This window comes from Schistocerca cancellata, chromosome 4, assembly GCF_023864275.1.
Source record: "Schistocerca cancellata isolate TAMUIC-IGC-003103 chromosome 4, iqSchCanc2.1, whole genome shotgun sequence".
Classification (NCBI taxonomy): Eukaryota; Metazoa; Arthropoda; class Insecta; order Orthoptera; family Acrididae; genus Schistocerca; species Schistocerca cancellata.
In genome coordinates, this window is record NC_064629.1 from 172,292,149 (window position 1) to 172,314,906 (window position 22,758).

At 44.6% G+C, this 22,758-nt stretch overlaps 1 protein-coding gene across 3 annotated transcripts in view; it reads left to right on the forward strand.

Moving 5' to 3' along the window:
• The window catches only part of LOC126183184 (nuclear hormone receptor FTZ-F1 beta), a 413,728-nt gene that overhangs the window by 131,418 nt on the left and 259,552 nt on the right, over positions 1-22,758 (forward strand). For all 3 annotated transcript variants that reach the window (XM_049924916.1, XM_049924917.1, XM_049924918.1), the window contains exon 2: positions 15,336-15,384. The gene's annotated coding sequence lies outside the window, so the exon portion shown is untranslated. The remainder of the gene's footprint in view (positions 1-15,335; positions 15,385-22,758) is intronic.

Sequence of the window (22,758 nt, forward strand, 5' to 3'; positions counted from 1 at the left end):
CAACCACCTCTGGTCGTAATAACGGCCATGATACGCATGGGCATTCAGTCAAACAGAGCTTGGACGGCGTGTACAGGTACAGCTGCCCATGCAGCTTCGACACGATACCACAGTTCATCAAGAGTATTGACTGGCGTATCGTGGACGAGCCAGTTGCTCGGCCACCATTCACCAGATGTTTTCAATGGATGAGAGATCTGGAGAATGTGTTGGCCATGGCAGCAGTCGAACATTTTCTGTATCCAGAAAGATCCGTACAGGACCTGCAACATGCGGTCGTGCATGATCCTGCCGAAATGTAGGGTTTCCCAGGGACAGAATGAAGGGTGGAGCCACGGGTCGTAACACATCTGAAATGTAACGTCGACTGTTCAAAGTACCGTCAATGCGAACAAGATGTGACCGAGACGAGTAACCAATGGCCCCCCATACCATCACGCAGGGTGATACGCCAGTATGGCGATGACGAATACACGCTTCCAATGTGCGTTCACCGCGATGTCGCCAAACATTGATGCGAACGTCATGATGCTGTAAACAGAACCTGGATTCATCCGAAAAAATTACGTTTTGCCATTCGTGCACGCAGGTTCGTCGTTGAGTACACCATCGCAGGCGCTCCTGACTGTGATGCAGCGTCAAGGGTAACCGCAGCCATGGTCTCCGAGCTGATAGTCCATGCTGCTGGAAACGTCGTCGAACTGTTCGTGCAGATGGTTGTTGTTTTTCAAACGTCCACATTTAGTGACTCAGGGATCGAGACGTGGCTGCACGATCCGTTACAGCCATGCGGATAAGATGCCTGTCATCTCGACTGCTAGTGATACGAGGCCGTTGGGATCCAGCACGGCGTTCCGTATTACCCTCCTGAAACTACCGATTCCGTATTCTGCTAACAGTCATTGGATCTCGACCAATGCGAGCAGCAATGTCGCAATGTCGCAATAGGCTACAATCCGACCTTTATCAAAGTCGGAAACGTGATGGTACGCATTTCTCCTCCTTACACGATGCATCACAACAACTTTTAACCAGGCAACGCCGGTCAACTGCTGTTTGTTTATGACAAATCGTTTGGAAACTTTCCTCATGTCAGCACGTTGTAGGTGTCGCCACCGGCGCCAACCTTGTGTGAATGCTCTGATAAGCTAATCATTTGCATATCACAGCATCTTCTTCCTGTTCGTTAAATTTCGAGTCTGTAGCACGTCATCTTCGTGGTGTAGCAATTTTAATGGCCAGTAGTGTACTTTCTCTGTAGTAAATACAGGCACGACTGCAAATGTAAATTTTGGATACAATTGAAAAGTAAAATCATAGCTCGCGAGCAGCTTAATACTCCGGTGCCAATGTGTGTCGTTGTGCCTCTGCAGCGCCGATATAACAACTGAGATGGACGTCACCTGCCGCTTGCCAGAATCGTGACGACAGGACGCGGTCGTGTGTGATGTAACATTTGGCGTCGGCGCCAGGGACCAGCGCAGGAATATTTGCGCTGGAAAGTCGGCGTAAAAATAGGATGTTTGGAGATGTGAGTCACTGCAGCCGCCGCCGCCATCGCCACCGGACCTCGCCAACACGCCGATGCCCAGCCAGTTTCAAGTATTTCCACTCAAAACACAGCAATAGTACAACGGTGAAGAAATTCGTTGACTCCCGTGTTGACCCCGAGGAAACAATACGTGGGAAGGTCGTAAAGGACGACTGCGTGTTGACAGTCGCCTCCCGCTCATCCTGCAGAAACGTTTCAGGTTTCAGTAATAAATGTGTTGGCACTGGCCGTCAATTGTTGCCATTGTCGGACTGAATGGAGTCCAGCGATGTGCTGACATTCATTTCTTGTGCAGATGCTCTGCATTTAGTTCTCAGTGCAATGACTCCATCTATTTTTGGGACGGAGAAGCAGACGTGGAGGCACTTGTGCAATGTCTCCCTTGCTCAATAACATTCTGCGTCGCCTGTTTTATTGTGGCGTCTGACTTTTGGTGTATTACGAATTGGTATTTCGATGAATGGCAGGATTGTTGTTCATATCAGGCCGTTCAGAACACTTCGCCTACACTTTGTGACATCTATTGCAGACACTGATTTATAGAAACCACTGTGTCTCATCTCAGATGGCAAGTGACATAGGTTACTGACAGCACATTGACAGGAAACTTTTATGACTCGTATTATGTACATGAATTTTCACGTAGGCGTAGGAAATTGGTTGCTTACAGAACATCTTTTTCTAATACAATCATCCGTTTTATTATACAGGGTGGTCCATTGATAGTGACCGGGCCAAATATCTCACGAAATAAACATCAAACGAAAAAACTACAAAGAACGAAACTCGTCTAGCTTGAAGGGGGAAACCAAATGGCGCTATGGTTGGCCCGCTAGATGGTGCTGCCATAGGTCAAACGGATATCAACTGCGTTTTTTTTGAATAGGAACCCCCATTTTTTTATTACATATTCGTGTAGTACGTAAAGAAATATGAATGTTTTAGTTGGACCACTTTTTTCGCTTTGTGGTAGATGGCGCTGTAATAGTCACAAACGTTTAAGTACGTGGTATCACGCAACATTCCGCCAGTGCGGACGGCATTTGTTTCGTGACACATTACCCATGTTAAAATGGAACGTTTACCAATTGCGGCAAAGGTCGATATCGTGTTGATGTATGGCTATTGTGATCAAAATGCCCAACGGGCGTGTGCTATGTATGCTGCTCGGTATCCTGGAAGACTGGACGACATCATCCAAGTGTCCGGACTGTTTGCCGGATAGTTACGTCATTTAAGGAAATAGGAAGTGTTTAGCCACATGGGAAACGGCAACCACGACCTGCAACAATTGATGATGCCCAAGTAGGCGTTTTAGCTGCTGTCGCGGCTAATCCGCACATTAGTAGCAGACAAATTGCGCGTGAATCAAGAATCTCAAAAACGTCGGTGTTGAGAATGCTACATCAACATCGATTGCACCCGTACCATATTTCTATACACCAGGAATTGCATGGCGATGACTTTAAGCGTCATGTACAGTTCTGCCACTGGGCACAAGAGAAATTACGGGACGATGACAGACTTTTCGCACGCGTTCTGTTCAGCGATGAAGCGTCATTCACCAACAGCGATAACGTAAACCGGCATAATATGCAGTATTGGGCAACGGAAAATCCACGATGGCTGCAACAAGTGGAACATCAGCGACCCTGGCGGGTTAATGTATGGTGCGGCATTATGGGAGGAAGGATAATTGGCCCCAATTCATATTTCCTTACTTCCTACACGAACAGGTAATAAAAGAAGGGGATTCCTATTTTTAAAAAAGCAGTTGATATCCGTTTGACCTATGGAAGCGCCATCTAGCCGGCCAACCATAACGCCATCTGGTTTCCCCCTTCAAGCTAGACGAGTTTCGTTCTTTGTAGTTTTTTCGTTTGACGTTTATTTCGTGAGATATTTGGCCCGGTCACGATCAATTGACCACCCTGTATACATACACAATATGTGTTCTTACAGTCGACATAAATAGCACCGAATAACAAATAAAGACAGAACAAACAGAACCAGTAACTTGTTTATATCTTTCATTAAAACAGCTTATCTTCTTTATGGCAATATAAAGCAGCTGTTGTTGAAGAGAATGTTTGTCCTTTGATAATGTTCTTGTCAACTATGTTTTCTTATTGTTTTATATTTACACGTGGGCCATTACATTGATTACTAAAATACATCGTAGGATCGATCACTGTTGGCGGTACACTCAGACTCGTTCCCCTTAAGACAAAGTGTGAAGCTACGAGATTATATAAAATTTTATGAAGCACTTCACTGAGACTTAAAAAAATCAAAATAAACAAGAAGAAAGGATCGAAAAAGAATGTATAAAGAGTGTTGTAACAAACATGCAAATGTTTGTTGAAAGGGACAAAATACATTGTTTTGTGGAAAAGTGTTTGAAAATTACCCATTTATTTGATTTGTCTAATACCTACTTATTGTTGTAGGGTAAACTATTGTGTCATTCCATATCCTCCTATGTGCCTGTTCTATATTAAGATCTGCATGCACACCACGTAAGCACTGTATAATGTCGGAGAATGGAACTTGTTACTAATACCATTCACTCCCATCTTGTTACGTTGGAATATGGAGCGAGGGAAATGTCACTGTCTATGAAACACTATGCGTCCTAGTCTGTTATCCTACTCCTATGATCCTTAGAGATGGATCGAATAGTAGTCCAATAAATTTACTAAACAGGGTTTCGTTAGAATAATGTGGTCTTTCTTCGAACGATACCTATCTAAATTCGCTGAACTCTCTTTGTCCTTTAAGTTATCTACAACAACCGCGCTATATTACATAGCATTTTCTCCAAGAACTTGAATGTGAGTCAGTATTTTCATTTAACGGTACTTTTATCTTTTTAATCACCGTGATACCTTGAATTTCTAATGCCGTCGGCCTCAAGTACAGAAATAAATAATAACATGTTTCATTAGGGCTGCTGTTGCAGTGTTTGGACAGCCACTAGAGTATTCAGAAATGTTTGGCATTTAGCCGCATCAGTTACTGAGAAATAATGATAATGTAGACAGCGACTTAAACAATGAACACATCTCAGTCAGATACCCCTTACTGGAAGCTCTGCATAAATTACACGCCGTAATAATTCGTTCACGAGCTATGAACGGCTAATCATTTCCTGCCTCACGTTCGCGATTAACGTGATATATTTCCGAAGGTATCCAGTCACGAAAACTGACAACGGTCGGGAGAGCGGTGTGCTGACCACAGGCCCCTCCATATTCGCATCCACTGGATATACGGTAGAAGCGAGAGGGTTTTGTCGAGAGATCGGATGATGGTGATGGACCGCGGGGGGGGGGGGGGAGGGACCAGAGGGTGGGGGGGAGGGGCGGGGCGCGTGACTCACGTGGACCGTGGCTTAGTGTGTGCTGCTCTTCAGAAACAAACTGTTTTACTTGTTGCATGCGTTAGCTTCTCTCTAATTGTATTAGGGCTTAATGAGCAATGTGTGTTAGGAACGTGCCCGACATCCAACATGACACACGTCAGTCTGAATTAAGCTGCTGGCAGGCAGCCTAAATGCGAAAACATAGTTCTGCACCAAGTGCTATGACTTCAGCTCATTCTTCTTGGTCGTGCACTGAACAAACGAGTTATAGTTGGGTAGGTCGGCAATAACAAGCACAACAGTTATACTTGTCGTAACCGCGAGACTAAAACTGTGTACTGTACTAACTTTCTCCGGACCATATTCGTATCTCACGCAGTGTGTCCAAATGCGATAATGCGAATGGCTACAGTACGACACTCAGTCTGTGACTCTACGTGGAAGCCAGCTGTCGAAGAAATCACGCATAGTCATCTATGCTTTTGAGTGCTACCAACAAATGGCTATGAGCACTATGGGACTTAACATCTGAGGTCATCAGTCCCCTAGAACTTAGAACTACTTAAACCTAACTAGCATAAGGACATCACACACATCCATGCCCGACGCAGGATTCGAACCTGCGACCGTAGCGGTCGCGCGGTTCCAGACTGAAGCGCCTAGAACCGCTCGGCCACACGCGCCGGCGTTACCTACAAGATTCAAGACTTCCGCCCAGAACACATTCAACTGTTCGTCCTCTTATTTTCGTATCTTGTAAACGGTAAGGACAATGTAAGTTAAAAGTACGGTTTCACAGTGAAGACAACGGTTTGACACTCCAGGAGTACTTTTCGATGTAAATGATTTTCTGTATAAAGTTTTCTGTTGTTACAGATGACAAGCTGTCCAAGAATAAGTTATACTGCAAAAGTAAAGAAAGCTACAGGAACGGAAGCATGTATTAACGAGGCATAACAAAAGAGATTGTGAATAGCCTATTTTAAAACTGAAATAATTTGTGTGGAGACAGTAGAAATGAACTTTTCCAGTAATTTGATAGAAAATCTAATAAAAAATGCACTCAAGATAACTTAACTTTTGTGAAACATGTTTGGGTAGAAAAATTGAAGTCTGCTCAACGATATAGCCAGACTGATTTCATACTATTATAACAGATCAGTGCATTTCATTGCATGGCGGCTCCTTTATCGACACGTTCACACTCCCTTCCTCTTCCAAACACACACTGTAACAGTTTTCACTTTAAAAAATACGGATTTATTAGTTTTCAGCACGACCTCACACACAGTGGAGAGCCAAAGAAATCGGTACACCTGCCTAATATCGTGTAGAGCCCCCGCGAGCATGCAGAAGAACCGCAACCCAACGTGTCATAGGCTCGACTAATGTCTGAAGTAGTGCTGGAGGGAACTGACACCATGAATCCTGCAGGGCTGTCCATAAATTCGTGAGAGTATGAGCGGGTGGAGGTCTCTTCTGAACAGCACGTTGCAAGGCATCCCATATATGTTCAATCACGTTCATATCTGGGGAGTTTGGTGGCCGTCGAACTGTTTAAAATCAGAAGAATGTTCGTGGAGCCACTCTGTAGCAATTCTGGACGTGTGGGGTGTCGCATTCTCCTGCTGGAATCGTTCCAAGTCCATCGGAATGTGCAACGGACATCAATGAATACAGGTGATCAGACAGGATGCTTACGTACGCGTCACCAGTCAGAGTCGTATCTAGACATTTCGTGGGTCCCATATCACTCCAACTGCATACGCCCCACACCATTACAGAGCCCCCACCAAGTCAGAGTCGTATCTAGACATTTCATGGGTCCCATACCACTCCAACTGCATACGCCCCACACCATTACAGAGCCCCTACCAGCTTGAACAATCCCCTGCTGACATGCAGAGTCCATGGATCCACGAGGTCGTATGCGTACCCACAAGTCCATCGGCTCGATACAATTTGAAACGACACTCGACCACCAGGCAACATGTTTGCAGTCGTCAACAGTCCAATGTCGGTGTTGGTGGGCCCAGGCGAGGCGCAAAGCTTTGTGTCGTGCAGTCATCAAGGGTACAGGAGTGGGCCTTCGGCTCCGAAAGCCCATATCGATGATGTTTCGTTGAATGGTTCGCACGCTGACACTTGTTGGTGGACCAGCATTGAAATCTGCAACAATTTGCGAAAGGGTTGCACTTACGTCACGTTGAACGATTCTCTTCAGTCGTCGTCGTTCCCGCTGTTGCAGGATGTTTTTCCGGCCGCAGCGATGTCGGAGATTTGATATTGTACCGGATTCCTGATATTCACGGTACACTAGTGAAATGATCGTCCGCGAAAATCCCCACTTCATGGCTACCTCGGAGATGCTGTGTCCCATCGCTCGTGCGTCGACTACACCATTTCCAAAGTCACTTAGATCTTGCTAACCTGCCATTGTTGCAGCAGTAACCGATCTAACAACTGCGCCAGACACTTGTTGTCTTATATAGGCGTTACCGAGCGCAGCGCCGTATTCTGTCTGTTTACATTTCTCAGTGGCTTTGAGCACTATGGGACTTAACAGCTGAGGTCATCAGTCCCCTAGAACTTAGAACTATTTAAACCTAAGGACATCACACACATCCATGCCCGAGGCGGGATTCAAACCTGGGACCGTAGCGGTCGCGCTTTTCCAGACTGAGGCGCCTAGAACCGCTCGGCCACTCTGGACGGCTACATTTCTCTGTATTTGAATACGTCTGCCTATATCAGTTTTGTGGTATCACCGCCAGACACCACACTTGCTAAGTGGTAGCCTTTAAATCGGCCGCGGTCCGTTAGTATACGTCGGACCTGCGTGTCGCCACACGGCAGGTCTAGTCTAGAGAGACTCCCTAGCACTCGCCCCAGTTGTACAGCCGACTTTGCTAGCAATGGTTCACTGACTACATACGCTCTCATTTGCCGAGAAGACAGTTTAGCATAGCCTTCAGCTACGTCATTTACTACGACCTTGCAAGGCGCTATATTCAGTTACTATAATCTGAACAGTTAATATTTTGAATCACGTACCGTCTAGAGCGACGTTCATCATTAATGGATTAAAGTTAAGTATGAAACTAATTACGTCCGCTTTCTGAATTCTCATTCCTTGTCATGTTCCAGACCTCACGTCAGTATAGTTCTTTCCTCTTTACTCCAGCCTGCGTGAGCTAAACGCGTGCATTTCGGCCTCCTCTAGTAACACGGTGTTGGCTCTTCTGCCAACACAAGTTTCTTTGGCGCTTCAGTGTAAACGTATAGACATAAAGATCAATGACGTAGAATGTTAATAAAGTTTATTTCATTTAAATGACTTTAACAGTTTTCACAATAAAAAACTCCGCGTATATTAGTTTTCAGCACGTCCTCGCGTATTACAAAGCGGAGCTCTCGGAACCCGGAACTAGTTGCAGGTTGCCTACCTAACGACGGGTATATTCTTCCAGTATTTGGGAATGAAAGCCCTTAGCGACTTCGAACAAACTTTAATCCTAATTTCAAACATTTATAAATTTTTCTCGCTTACGTTCTTAACGTCAGCTAATTAACACATAAACTCATTTTTGTAAAGTAATCTGTCGCTTGAATGTGTTTTTTAAACGGGAGTACCAGTTGTTAAAGAATATGGTGTTTACTGGTTATGATGGAAAACGTCAGTTGGAATACAGTAGGGTGGGTGACGGCTGACGGAGGAGTCGCAACGTGTGGGAGTGTGTCTGGCACGCTGCCCAACTGCGAGCTGTCAGCTGCGAGATAGGTTAGAGGCGCGACCTTGCCGGCTGTCCTTGTTGATAAAATATATTACCAATGTCACGTTAATGGCCGCCAACACGCCGTCGGGCCATAGCAACAGCTCGCGATGCACCGCGCTCTGTCTAAATTATAGCAGGGCCTAGGGCCGCTGTGGGACGAGAAACTCGTGTGGGTCGGTTAAAAGGAACTTAGAGACCCACGAAACAACATGTACCGCGTTAGTAACTCGTCTCCGTCTCAAACACGTCTACATCAACATAGATACGCCGCAAGTCATCGTACGGAGCGTGGCGGAGGGTACCCTGTACCAGTACTTGTCATTTCCTTTCCTTTTGCTCTCGCAAATAGAGCGAGGGAAAAAAGACTGTCTCTACGCCTCGGTATGAGCCCTAATTTCTCGAATCTTATCTTCGTGGTTTTTAAGCGCAATGTACACTACTGCCCATTAAAATTGCTACACCACGAAGATGACGTGCTACAGACACGAAATTTAACCGACAGGAAGAAGATGCTGTGATATGCGAATAATTAGCTTTTCAGAGCATTCACACAAGGTTGCCGCCGGTGGCGACACCAACAACGTGCTGACATGAGGAAAGTTTACAACCGATTTCTCATACACAAACAGCAGTTGACGGGCGTTGCCTGGTGAATCGTTGTATGATGCCTCGTGTAAGGAGAAGAAATGCGTACCATGACGTTTCCGACTTTGATAAAGCCTATCGCGATTGCGGTTTATCGTATCGCGACATTGCTGCTCGCGTTGGTTGAGATCCAATGACTGTTAGCAGAATATGGAATCGGTGGGTTTAGGAGGGTAATACGGGAACGCCGTGCTGGATCCCAACGGCCTCGTATCACTAGCAGTCGAGATGACAGGCATCTTATCCGATGCGGCCGGCTAGCTACAATAAGTTTCCACGCGGGAGGGAAGGTGTTTGAATGTTTATGGTGGAAGGAATATTCATCTCAAGAAGCGGGTGGTTATATTTAAAGTTCAACTACTCACGGGGGTCCTATGTGGGCTCTAATTATCTTACAGTGACTAAAATATCTAGATATGATAATGTGGTAATGTGGGACAGATTTATGCTGGAAAAAAATTAGACAATTTTGGCTACGAGGTGCAGATGTGGCGTTGTGCACCGTTTGAATGACTGTATGACAATCATAATCCCGCCCGGTTGGCCGTGCGGTCTAACGCACTTCTTTCCGGGCGGGAAGAGCGCCTGGTTCAAATGGTTCAAATGGCTCTGAGCACTATGGGACTCAACATCTTAGCTCATAAGTCCCCTAGAACTTACAACTACTTAAACCTAACTAACCTAAGGACATCACACACACCCATGCCCGAGGCAGGATTCGAACCTGCGACCGTAGCAGTCCCGCGGTTCCGGATTGCAGCGCCAGAACCGCTAGACCACCGCGGCCGGCCAAGAGCGCCTGGTCCCCGGCACGAATTCGCTCGGCGGATTTGTGTCGAGGTCCGGTGAACCGTACAGTCTGTGGATGGTTTTTAGGCGGTTTTCCATCTGCCTCGGCGAATGCGAGCAGGTTCCCCTTATTCCGCCTCAGTTGCACTATGTCGGCGATTGCTGCGGAAACAAGTTCTCCACGTACGCGTACACCAGCATTACTCTACCACGCAAACATAGGGATTACACTCGTCTGGTGTGAGACGTTCCCTGGGGGTCCACCGGGGGCCGAACCGCACAATAACCCTGGGTTCGGTGTGGGTCGGCGGAGTGGTGAAGTGGACTGCGGTAGTCGTCGTGGGGTTGTGGACCACTGCGGCTGCGGCGGGGACGGAGCCTCTCCGTCTTTTCTAGGTCCTCGGTTAACACACAATACAATATAATGACATCCATCCTGTCATTTTACTAGCCATAAGGCGTGTGAACGGTATGGGTATCGAGAAGAAAGAGCGTACGCTGTTAATAAAACTGTTTTATTTGTACGGCAGTGCTGCATTGAGAGAGTATCGCCAACTGAAACGTCTGAGGAGCAGCCCGATGTCATTATGTGGTTTAAAGATGATGATAATGAGCTTGGTGTGGCACTTGGAAGACGATGGCGTCCTATCTCGGTGGTTCAAATGGCTCTGAGCACTATGGGACTTAACATCTGAGGTCATCAGTCCTCTAGAACTTAGAACTACTTAAACCTAACTAACCTAAGGACATCACACACATCCATGCCCGAGGCAGGATTCGAACCTGCGACCGTAGCGGTCGCGCTGTTCCAGACTGAAGCGCCTAGAACCACTCGGCCACACAGGCCGGCGTTCTTGGTGGAATTTTTTGACGATTGCTATTACTGTATCTGGCCATGCAGCACGTGCCCCGTGCAGTGCTAATATTCGTGCCGTGTCACGATAATTGTCCATTCCGTGGTCAACGGTACGGAAAGTATTGCAGTCTACTTTACACTGGTATCCGTACAAGGTCCAGACGGTGCAGCAATCTCATGATCCGCACCAACGTTCTGAATCTGCTCTTCGGTTTCTCTTAGGGACCGAAGTTGATGACGTATTGCCGGGCAACATTGTCTGAGCGACGAAATACATTTTACTTTACGGGGCACAGTGAATACACAGAACTCCTGATTTTGGGGTACTGTTAAATCACATGTTGTGCACAAAGACACATAGAACTCGCCGTATGGGACTGTGTGGTGTGGATTTGCAAACACTTTTATTCTCTGTCCGTTCTTTGAAGAGAGTACATTCAGAGGGTCCCTCAGGTGTACCGTGACGTATGTACCATATCGAGACCTCCTCATACAGCATTTGATTCCTGCTTTGAAGAGCGCAACTGTATGGAAACTATTGTTTTCATACAAGATGGGGCCACACCTTATGTCGCTCGCCCAATGAAAGGTATGCGTAATGCAGCCGTCCACGAACGTGTTATCTCCAGAGATTTTCCATACACGTGGCCTGCAAAATCACCTGACCTGAATCCATGTGACTTTTAGGTCTGGGGATATCTAAAAGAAAGTGTTTACCGGAGACACGTTCGGTCTCTGCCTGATCTGAGGGCCAGTAAACAGGAACACGTGTCTCTGATTCCACCAGAACAGCTGCGAGCAACTGTTGATGATGACGTCGCTTTACGAATGCAGCATCTCGCCGACGTATGCGGTGCATTATATCATTCACAAAAAATGGCTCTGAGCACTATGGGACTTGACTTCTGAGGTCATCAGTCCCCTAGAACTTCGAACTACTTAAACCTAACTAACATAAATGACGATATGCCATAAACTACTGGCCGCGGTGACCGAGCGGTTCTAGGCACTTCAGTCAGGAAACCGCGCGACCGCTACGGTCGCAGGTTCGAATCCTGCCTCGGGCATGGATGTGTATGATGTCCTTAGGTTAGTTAGGTTTAAGTAGTTCTATGTTCTAGGGGACTGATGACCTGAGATGTTAGTGCTCAGAGCCATTTTCTAACTAACCTAAGGACAAAATTGTTAAGGCTTTCGTGGCCACTTGTTGACAAACTGCCTATTGGCTTCTGTCTCGGGTTCTTCGGCCGACGTTCATCTAATGTTTTTTTTTAACTTTTCGCCAGCACGAGTGGCTGGCATTGTCCACCAGCAATGGAGGGTGAAGCTTTGACAATGCCAGCCACTCGTGCTGGCTAAACGTCAGAAAAATCATTAGATGAACGTCGGCCGAAGAACCCGAGACAGAAGCCAATAGGCAGTTTGTTTAACCTAAGGACATCACACACATCCAGGCCCGAGGCAGGATTCAAACCTGCGACCGTAGCGGTCGCGCTGTTCCAGACTGTAGCGCCAAGAACCGCTCGGCTACCCCGGCCGGCTATCATTCTCACTTGTTTCACATTTTGTGCTCACGTCCCGTTCTAATCAATTAATCTCTCTTGCATTCGCAGCGCCAGATTTGCACCTAGTGGCCAAAATTGGAACTAATTTTTTTGAGCGTAAATCGGTTTCCCATTAATGCATTAGCATATCTACAAAGTTTCGCTGCCATACAATAATTCCACCCCATACTGGACATCTGTTTAACAGCTCTTTAATTATTATAACAACCCGGTACATGGATGAAAGGGGAGAAGCGGGGCTACTGTGTGATTGATGAGCAGGAGACAGTGTAGGATAGGAATACGTTATGAGCCGGTGTCGTCGTGCTCTTATTATCGCCAACAACACGAACAAAATGCTACACAAGGAGCTACAGAAACGAACTCTAGTGTATTGGATAGCTTGAGATATTATTCAGTAGAGTGGCAGCCAGTTTACCTTGAAATTGTTGATCGCAGTCATGTGGGCAGATAGTTGCAAAATAGGCTTCGTCGCTGCAGTGAGAGAGGGAAAAGCGGATTCAGAGCCAGATATCTTGATTACATGCCGTAGTCTCGTCCAGTGGTAACAGTAAAAGAAAAAAAAAGAAAAACTTCGTGCGAGACAGAAATATGTCAGTAAATTTAGAATATTTTTTATTAATTGTTTCTTAAAAATTAAGACTTGTAAACTTACGATAATGGCATATAAAAAAACAATAATAAGGAACGGAATATCTGCACGAGTGAGATTTCTCCCGCTAAAGAAAAATGCTAATGATTCTGCTGCATTGGTAACGAACATACCTAAGCTGCAAAATACGTCGAGCAAGGGACGGAGTACAGAATTAAAGTTCCCACCGTAGGTCTCTTAGTGATTGCAGGACTTTGTCCAGCAATCGAGATGAAATTCTGTTCTGTCAATGCTTTTTGCATATGAAACAAGCCAACTTGTGCTGCAGTTTGTGTTCCACATTAAACTGTACTTTGCTTCGTAACTGGGTGGGTGAGCCGGTTCTTAAGTAGGAGAAAGACAGGGACACAGCCACTTGTAATCGAACTTGCCTAGTAATGCACCGTGGTGTTCAAATCAACCTACAGGGCAGCTATAGCTTTAATTCTCGTACACTTACTTCCTGATTTGCCCAACATGGGTAGGTTTCAACAATAAGATCCGTGTGAGAACACGTATAACTAAACAAGTCGTAGATACCTCTAACGAATGAAGCATAATTTGTGAAACCTTTTGTATAGCATAGTTGGTCAAGTAACAAACCAGGCCCTTTTGAAAATAAAAAATTTGTACTTCATAACAAACGCGACTTTTTTATTTATTTGTCTTATAGCTGCCTAGCTATTTATCCAGCGAAACTGTATTTAATGTATTTAGAACTTACAGATTCATTTGACATATTTACAGTGTAACTTCATTGCCTCTATTTTCTTCCGTAATTTCATATTGTCACTCTAGATAGCACGAACATATAAACTTCCTTACTGTTGTTTTTCATCTTACGGTATAACACTCCTGTGCTGGAGTTGTTGACGACTGAAAATCGTATTTAATTCGTAGAATGTTTTGAAGGGTATTATCATTAGAGATAAATGACTAATACGACTAGGGATTAAGATTGTGAACTCTTGCAATCGATTTAATAATGCGGTTTCTGGGGTTCGCTGTTTTCACACCTTTTAAGCTTATATACATTGTAATAAGCTATGCATGCTCGACATTTCCACGTAAACGACTGGATTGATTTATACTATACTTTGTGCACATGTCATTTACAATCTCGACAGAATCACTGTGAATAAGAACCACCTGCTTCCCATAGTGGTGGGGATGAAAACGGGATGGCATCGTAGAATAACTCAGGGATGTCTGGAACAATCTCAACCAATTTTTTGATGTCATCGATTCATTTTTAGTATATAAGTGCTGTGGGTGAAAGATGCCCCATTGCACCTCGAGATGTGGATTACAAGAGCGTGATATATAAGAAATGTATTGAAACGACCTGTTCATATTCCATTCATGTATTTCAGTTTTTCTTCATCGGGTCAGTGGCCTGTGATACATGGAATTTTTTGTATACACGAAGTATGTCTGTAGTAAAACGATGGTTGTTCGAAACCACATAAGTCACCACCGCCGTCGTCACTTACGGATGTCATACTGACGACACAAATTGGCATCATCAAATAACGTTATTGATGAAGCCACTGGTAACATCAATGTTGCTGACGTCTTCTCCTGTGGCGTAGAATACCCGTTACTGTGCAACTCGCATGTGAACATATATTTGAACAAAAATGACGTTTTAATTTTGTCGCTAGCCTCTGTTCGTAGACTGTAAACAACTTTTGGAGCTCATGTTCACGTGCGAACCAGTGACTCATCAAGTTATAAAACTGTTAAATGTACATACACGTACGACGTTTCGAAAATACATGAAGACAAATGTGTATTGCTATCACTAAGAGGCCGTTTATCATACCGTAAAGATGGACCTCACAGAACAGGAAGATCAGAAATATTAAAAACAACCTTTTCAGATGTACAGTCTGTTGTTTAAGTGATAGTAACTGAGTTTGTGATAGAGTGGACATATCATGGAATTCAAACGCAAATTTATGTGTCTGTAATGTGCGCCAGAAAGCTAGAGCCTTTTGTGTTTGTCTGCAGCGCCACGTGGAGCAGCGTGTGTTCAGCGCCGGGCAGTTGGCAGCACGGCGTGCCCCGTTAGACGGACGCTGCAGCGGCAGCGGCGCCGCCAGCCGCCATTGTCTGTAACAAAACGCTCATACCTTGTTTGTTTTCTGATTGCAGGTTCTCGCGCCCGCTGGCACCACCCTTTACTTCCTCGATCATTCATGAGGTAATTATTATTCTTTAATACTTATACCCACCCTTGTCTTTGAGATGTTATTCACAATTATCCTTTGTTGCGTGGTGACCCTTGTAACTTCCTTTGTAAGCAGTCGTTCCGATATTGGTCTCATGCAGAATACGTGGCTCATATCATCATTTAAATATACGAAATAGCAAAAGTTTCTTGATATACTTACATAATTGTTAAAACTCTTCAGAGGCGGTAATTAATTAATGAATCAATGCGTTATTGTTCAAATGGCACTGAGGACTATGGGACTTAACATCTGAGGTCATCAGTCCCATAGGACTTAGAACTACTTAAACCTAACTAACCTAAGGACATCGCATACATCCATGCCCGAGGCAGGATTCGAACCTGCGACCGTAGCGGTCGTGCGGTTCCAGACTGAAGCGCCTAGACCCGCTCGGCCACTACGCCCGGCTGCGTTATTGTTCTTTAGTTTGTTTTTGTTCTAGAGCAGTCGTCATCAATCTGCCACCCGAATTACGCATTCGTGCGGTCTGCGTTCTCAGCCATATTTTATAATAGAATCTACCTACTAACAGGCGAATCCAGAAACGAGAACCAACATTATCAGCTTCGTAAGAGTGCAGTTTTCCTGCTCAGTAGGCAAGAAATATACTTGGGCAGTTACATTGTAAGATGGACTTATTTTTGGTGAATTCGACGGTGATCTTACAGAGTTGGCCGTTTACCACAGGGGCAGAGAGGTACGTAACTTGACCACTGTTGGGTTAGATGGTGCGAGAGGGTGAATATTTTGTTTGTGTTTCAGTGCTGACAACTCAAGCGCGTGCGCGACTCGTACCGATCAGCTGCTAAGACGTAAATTTTGATACGAAAGTAACATGGATTTGTGGACGCGCATTATGGAGACGCTCTTCTTCAATTGCGGTGCATATTTGTAGCGAGGTGCATGAAGTTAAATTACGTCTGTTGTGATACAACTCAATGAGTAGAAGAAAAGTGACATTCAAAAATTTAGTAAACATTTGTGATCATGTCGTACATTATATAATGCCACAATAAATTTAACTATAACTTACATTACTGTTATTGATCAGTTAATGATTCGCTCATACAGACAGTACAATAACCGTACTTCAGGCAATTACAGTGTCAAAGCTTTGACGTCCCTGAAGGTAGCCATGCCATCCGAAACAGGAAACAGCCGACACGGAGTGTTCCGAATGATGCCGATCACTACTAGTGGGCCGACGGGAAACTTATCGCATCCCTACTATAGCTAGTCTATTGGGGACTCATAACATACTAATGTATGTAGGTTACCAAGTAATAATAAGATCGGCATATACGCGGCCTAGGTTTGTTTGGAATTTTGACGACCACATGCCTAGAGAGATCAAATTAAGCTGCCAAAACTTCTCATACACAATCCTACATATGAACCAAGTTACGATAGTTTCGATAATATTCGTTCATAAATTCGTTTGTCTAGTAGATGGTCATTGTTACATATGTCCCTTAGTGTTGTTTGTCGTTTTCTGTCGTTTGTTTCTCTAATTCGCCCAACTCATACTCGATATCGCCCCCATGTAGTGACGAAAAGCCGATATGTATATCCCAGTTCGATTGCCCGAGCTTTGTGAGCTCAAAAGAGACGCTGGTCGAACAAATAAGCTAAATGTGAACGCAAACCGCCGAAATGGAATCAGATCGAAAGGCTTGCGCCTTGCTGGAATGCACACGACGTTATTTATTGATTTAATTAATTATTAGACTGATTTCGATAAATAGCGCAACAATCTCTCTTTCAGAGCGATCCGAGAGTTCATAATCTCATCCGGACTGTTTGACAACAGGCGAAAAACTTTATAAATAGGAAACAAAAAGAATATCCATAATTAACAGTTTCCAGGTTCGTGCGTGGGCTTGAATAAATCTTCGTAAACGTCAGTCAGAGAAATCAGGAATTTGTTTAAGCATCTCGCACTGATTTTTTTAATTTTCTTAATTCGATTTTACGTTTATGTGAATGCTGTGAATAGTGACATAGAATTTTAACTTAACCACGTTGTTTATTGCCCCATTTGACGAATTATCAGTCGCGAAATTGGATATAACCTTGCAAAATCAGTTTCTTTTAGTTAGCGTATAATTTGATATTTGCTGCACACTAAGCAATGAAGCGCATCTTTTATATTTTCGAGTTTTGTGCTTTTTGCCTGTGTTACAGTAATGTATCAGTTTCGAAGTAATCATTATTGATAAGTTATCTTGTTAGCTGCAGTCACCAAGACGGGCAACACGAAACACAGAATAACGCAACAACTGCCAAATAGAAAAGTATTGGGATATGGTTTCCGCCGCTGCGTGATTAGCTCGGCATAGTCTTTGTGGCACTCTTCCATCGCATTCAGTGAATCCACGCACGAGAAATATGTCGGCCAAACCTTCATCAATATAGCTTTCCGGATTGCTATGTACGGCTTAACGATCAACACTGCCGTAAAAACAAACCCATCACAGGACCGAGCAGTAGTGAGTGGGTATTACTGTCGTCAACAGCCAGTACCGTTAGTTTACGGAACAAGTTTGTTTGCAGACAAAACACACAACACAGAACCATAGACACTGGCTCCGTTGTGCAGTTTCTTTAGTGCATTGCAGATGCAAAAATAAAGTGGGGTAAAAGTCAAACGAAATGCAATTACTTTGTAGAGAGCTACGGGAGACCAGAGGCCTCTTATACAAAAACACAGTACTTCCCGAACATCCAAGTTAATGGAGACCTAAGACTGCATCTACAACCTAAACACACGGATAATCCAAACTACACGTGTTTTTACCGGTCAAATTGAAACAGGTGATAGTGGGTCCACAACCGATTAAACTAAGATAGGGAACCAATGGCCGGAAATGCGTATTTATTGTGTGATGTCCGTCACAGCATACACCGCATAACAACGACGTAACTTATATATATATATATATAAAAGAAAGTCGTGTTAGTTACACTATTTATAACTCAAGAACGGCTGGACCGATTTGGCTGAAAATTGGTGGAGAGGTAGCTTAGAACTAGGAGACGGACATAAGATACTTTTTATCCCGTTAGACCGCTATAACACGAAGTATAACAAAAACGCATCTGGCTTGGGATAACAAAATGCAAATGTCAGCTTAACGTCACTATAAAACGTGGTATAACAAAAACGCATCTGACATGGAATAACAAAACGCAAATGACAGCTAAACGTCTATGGTTAACTATCAGTATATATCATTAATTAAAAATTTAAAGAAATAATTTGTATTTTCTTTGAATCATCATTAACAATGCCACGACCAAGACGATCGAATATTTCTCGACAAAGCCGTAATGCAAGAAGGATACAAAACATTGCGGATGAAAGGACTGAAGAAGAACAAGAAGATGAAGCCATTAGCTATGCTACTGAAATTTTAAATCCCTTGGATGTGCCTGGCTTACCACCGCACAATTTACGCCTAAAAGTTGGCTACGTAGTAATCGTGCTTTGAAACATAACCCAACCAAAACTGTGCAACGCTACTCGTTTGGTGGTAAGTAAATTGATGAACAATGTTATTTACGCGACGATACTCAAAGGAAAATTCGAAGGTGAGGAAGATCTCATTCCGAGGATCCCGACGATCCCAACCGATATGCCGTTTGAGTTTAAAAGACTTCAACTTTCGGTCCGTCTTGCATTCGCCATGACCATTAACAAATCACGAGGCCAATCCTTGAAAGTTTATGGTTTAAATCTGGAGTATCCATGTTTTTCACATGGTCAATTATATGTGGCATGTTCACGGGTCGGGAGACCATCTGCGTTGTTTGTTCTTGCGCCTGATAATAAAACAAAAAATGTCGTGTATCACAAGGTACTTAATTGAAGAGTGGAAGGAAGGTATGCACCAAAAAACATAAAGAACAAAGAATCATTAAAATACTTATTTTTTATTTCATCATCATCATCATCATTTAAGACTGATTATGCCTTTCAGCGTTCAGTCTGGAGCATAACCCCCCTTATACAGTTCCTCCATGATCCCCTATTCAGTGCTAACATTGGTGCCTCTTCTGATGTTAAACCTATTACTTCAAAATCATTCTTAACCGAATCCAGGTACCTTCTCCTCGGTCTGCCCCGACTGCTCCTACCCTCTACTGCTGAATCCATGAGTCTCTTGGGTAACCTTGCTTCTCCCATGCGTGTAACATGACCCCACCATCTAAGCCTGTTCGTCCTGACTGCTACATCTATAGAGTTCATTCCCAGTTTTTCTTTGATTTCCTCATTGTGGACACCCTCCTGCCATTGTTCCCATCTACTAGTACCTGCAATCATCCTAGCTACTTTCATATCCGTAACCTCAACCTTGTAGATAAGGTAACCTGAATCCACCCAGCTTTCGCTCCCATACAACAAAGTTGGTCGAAAGATTGAACGGTGCACAGATAACTTAGTCTTGGCACTGACTTCCTTCTTGCAGAAGAGAGTAGATCGTAGCTGAGCGCTCACTGCATTAGCTTTGCTACACCTCGTTTCCAGTTCTTTCACTATGTTGCCATCCTGCGAGAATATGCATCCTAAGTAGTTGAAACCGTCCACCTGTTCTAACTTTGTTCCTCCTATTTGGCACTCAATCCGTTTATATTTCTTTCCCACTGACATTACTTTCGTTTTGGAGATGCTAATCTTCATACCATAGTCCTTACATTTCTGATCTAGCTCTGAAATATTACTTTGCAATTTTTTATTTGTATTTCCTAATAAAAAATTGAACTTAACATCCAAAATCTGATTATTTATTGGCTTTAAGGCGGAGCCGATTCGCCGGGTCAGTTAGAAGTAATTGTTCAAAGCGACGGCCGTCAGTCTTTAGTGCGTGTATTGCAACAGCCCATGTAGTTCTGCCGCACTCTTGCAAAGAGTGTCTGTTGTACACTGTAACAGGCAGCGGTTGATAAAAATCATTCTCCCCTGACCACCAGACAGACATATGTCCACGACTTGGCTCATAGCACGTGTGTCGTGATAAGACCGCACACATCGGACCGGCTCATTACCTTTGCGGCACGCACACCACTATCCCTTATGTCAAGTTGTCCATTGCATAAGACAGCCTGTGATGTGTTCATCGTGAGGAGTGTTACTGTGTACAGTGCTTGACGCGTAGTAAAAGATGACACGTTAATTGTCACGAAGGTAAGCAGACATGTGCTGGATGTACGGTGCGGTTGGATGCAGTGCCCATAAAGCAGCACGAATGTAGAGAGAACGCTTTCCCAACGGGCGTAATCCTAATTGGAAGAAGTTTATCTCCATGAACACCAACTTATGAGAGAAGGTGTCTGTCACGCCACAGGGATCCGCCAAAGACATGCCCGAACACCAGAATTTTTTCGAGGAGACTGTGAAAGATCGTGTGGTCAACTACCCAGCAATAAGCGCCCGTCACCTTGCTCCTGAAACACCCGCCAGGTTAGCCGAGAGCGCTAATGTGCTGCTTCCTGGACTCGGGAAGGCGCGCCGGCCCTGGATCGAATCCGCCCATCGGATTGACGACGAGGACCGGTGTGTGGCCAACCTGGATGTGGTTTTTAGGGGGTTTTCCACATCCCACTAGGTGAACACCGGGCTGGTCCCCACGTCCCGCCTCAGTTACACGACTCGCAGACATCTGAACACGTTTCACACTATTCCATGCATTACACTACACAAAGGCAGCTGGGATACACTAATTCCGTCCTGGGAGGTACAGAGTGGCGGCAGGAAGGGCATCTGACCACCCCTTAACATTAACCATTGCCAAATCCGATCCTAACCATGCTGACTCTGTGAAAGCGCAGGATAAAGGCACAAGCAAAAGAAAAAAAAAAGAATTTGCTTGTGAAACACACACTTATAAGGAAACAGTGTGGAGAGTACTGGTGGAACAGGCATTACACTCCTATCATAAAGAACGTGTCTGAGGACTGGGACCAACGGATTCTGAGACGTGCCTTCACTTCTGTCGTCCCAGGTTCGATTTCCGGCGGGGTCAGAGATTTTCACCTGCCTCAAGATGACTGGGTGTTTGTGTTGTCTTCGTCATTTCACCATCATTCATTCAAGCGGAAGAGTGGACTGAGACAAGGTTGGGAATTTGTACGGGCACTGATAACCGCGCAGTTGAGCGCCCCACAATCCAAATATCATCATCATCATTCACTTCTGTCAATGGATTATCAACTACAGCGCAGTAATCCCGGACTTCATACTGTTTGTATTGTCCACGGACGAGGCCTCATTCACCCCTGATGGTGTTCTTAACAGCCACAACAGCCTTGTCTCGAGTGAGTATATCACCACGTCACTCACATCTGTGGCCACCAACAACGATTTTCGATCAACGTATGGGTGGGAATTGTCGAAGGTCACCTAATAGGACCTCATTTGCTGCCTCCGCTTTTGACTGGTCCAGTTACCTTGTGTTGCTCAGAGTTGTGCTGCGGCAGTTCTTAGAGACTCCACCCCTTGCTGCCCGCGAAAGGACGTGGTTTCAACACGACGGTGCACCAACCTCTTTGATGTTAATGTCAGATGGTTCAAATGGCTCTGAGCACTATGGGACTCAACATCTGAGGTCATCAGTCCCTTAGAACTTAGAACTACTTAAACCTAACTAACCTAAGGACATCACACACATCCATGCCCGAGGCAGGATTCGAAGCTGCGACCGTAGCGGTCGCGCGGTTCCAGACTGAAGCGCCTAGAACCGCTCGGCCGCACTGGATGTTAACGTCCGCGAGCACCTGAAGAACACATACCTTCATCGTTGACCTAGAAGGGAAGTCGTGTACCATGGCCAGCGTGATCACCGTATCTCACACCTTTGTACTTTTTCCTCAGGGGTTACGTCAAGACGTTGGTACATGAAATTCCCTTAGAAACGAATGAAGACCTGCTTTCTAAGGTCCAAGCTGTCCGTCTCCTGGTACAACAGACATTAGGGATCTTATGAGAGAGTGCGGCAGAACTTCATGCACCATTGGTATGCATGCATTGAGACTATCGTTCGTCAGTTTGAGAAATTACTATGAGCTACGTTGTTGCTATGCGGTGTACGCTTTTTATGTCCACAAATCTGCATTACCGGTCACTGGTTCACTATCTCAATATAATCGGTTGTGGACCCACTATCACCTATTTCAATTTGATCCAACAGCTTTGAGACACGCATGCTATATGTTATCATTAGAAAGCCCACTACATTAATTACGCATTACTGGGCGTACTCTGACAACTTATTTGCGAAATTGTGCGTAACGCGCTTTACTTTATATGACATGCTTTATGTTCGCTTTCGGAAAAATCGTCTAAT